Below are 2,017 nucleotides of genomic sequence, written 5' to 3'. Positions count from 1 at the left end.
TTTAATCATCATAGTCATTACCGCTATCTAATCACCACCAATACTAGCTTAAAGAAGAAACATTCACTTGTACCAGAAGGAAAGATATTATCGAGTTCAACATGGTCATGATTATAAGCGTTCATATATAAGACCACAAAAGCAAATCACTCTTTGAGATTAAGTTCAGGACAAAGAACACGAACATGAGAGGACAAGTAGTAAGAGCATGCTAAACACTCCTGCTGCTCTCTCTCAGGTAAAATAGCATAGAACATGTATAGCTCTCCTGATTCATCATATTGGAGAATGCAGATGAACCTGTCTCCTAATCGTGGGCTGCGCTTCTGATTGCTGCCCCTTAGTACTTCTCTACAATCGTGGACAATTTTGCTCAAGTCTTTCACTATTAAGCATTCCTCGCTATTAGAAATTCTGAATGCACTAAAGTGCATTGTAGGATGTCTTGGCCGTAAGCTAACCATTCTCTTGCGACCTTTAGTCTTGGTCCACTGAGGCACAACATTCATCGGGAGTCCCTGTTGAAGAACATCGTATAGTAACATACTTAAAAATGAAGTTTAGCTTAAAAAATAATGTATGCAAAAGATGCACTGAGGAAAAATAGTAAAAATTTTACCATCTTTCCTAAATAGATGTGACCGTAGTTCAATATGATCTCTATTGGCCGCACGTTTTGAGTACTAAGATTTTCAAATTCAGGAAAATAATTTCTCTTGACAGCATCAAGATCCTCAAGCCATGAAACATAATGACTTATCTCCTCCCAGTTTAGTTCATCCCCGGGACAGTGGACGGTCCTGTCTACCAAGCGTTGGACATGTTTGCTTGAATGGAAATAACCTGTCAACAAAAATTAGTTGTCAACTATTTAAAAAAAACAATATCAAAGACATAAATATGATTGAGAAACTCACATAATGGTAGAACTGGAGGCGTCTGCACATCGACCCAAATGTCTCTATTACCTTCAATATCATCTTCGGGACGAATATCAAAGGTGATAAACATATCAGACTCAAATGCATAAGCCTTGCATAATGCTTGCCAAGTTTTGCATTCAAAATGGGTGTAGATGTCTTGATTGTATAATTTAACGTTGAAGGTATAACCATGCTTGGTCTTCAAGTAAACTCTCTTTACCTTCATAGTTTTGTTAGGACTGAAATCTATCTTATCCAAGACAAAAATTCTTGCATGACAGGGGATACGCTAGTAGAATAGTGAAAATTTAAAATAATAAGTTGAAAAAAATGAAGCATATACAAGTCATGCTTAATTACGAAAAAAGACTTGTCGTTGTGACTTACTGTATCCACTTCGAAGGTCTCATCTAGCTTGATGCTGAAGTGCCTATCATCAACTAGGAAATTTTTGTCGCACAGGCCGCGTTGGTCTTCATAGTTTTCGCACATAATAAAATCGTTTTGATCGTCAGACGACATTTTCTATGTTCATAGGTGAAACATTAAACACTTATCAATTATATTAATTCAACTAATTAAACTAGTTCTATTAATTCAACTAGCTAGTTCAACTAATTAATTCAAGTAAGCACTTACTAAAAATATACCCAAATAAAGTAGCTCCTAATTCAACTAATTCAACTAACTAGTTCAACTAAACTAGTTCTATTAATTTTCTTACTAAAAATAAAGTAGCTAGTTCTATATACTAAAATTTTAATTAGATGATCAAATCTCATATACCTAAATTTGATATATATCTAATTCATCTAACATTAATATAAATTCATCTACAACTAAAAGTATAAAAAACTAACTCATCTAACATTATCTAATTCATATATAATCTGACATTTATATAATCTAACATTTTGACATTAAACATTTGTGTGTGTGTGTGTGTGCATGTGCACAGAGGCCGTCGGCGAGCGGCAGGGGGCCGGCCGGGGCGCGCGGTTGATCGATCTTACAACGGGGCGACGTCCGGCGATGCAAGGCGATAGGGACGGGCCGGGGCGCCGACGGGACGTGCGCGACGGGGGCAGCGACGA

This window comes from Triticum dicoccoides, chromosome 3B (assembly GCF_002162155.2).
Source record: "Triticum dicoccoides isolate Atlit2015 ecotype Zavitan chromosome 3B, WEW_v2.0, whole genome shotgun sequence".
Classification (NCBI taxonomy): Eukaryota; Viridiplantae; Streptophyta; class Magnoliopsida; order Poales; family Poaceae; genus Triticum; species Triticum dicoccoides.
Note: the sequence above shows the minus strand (reverse complement) of the source record.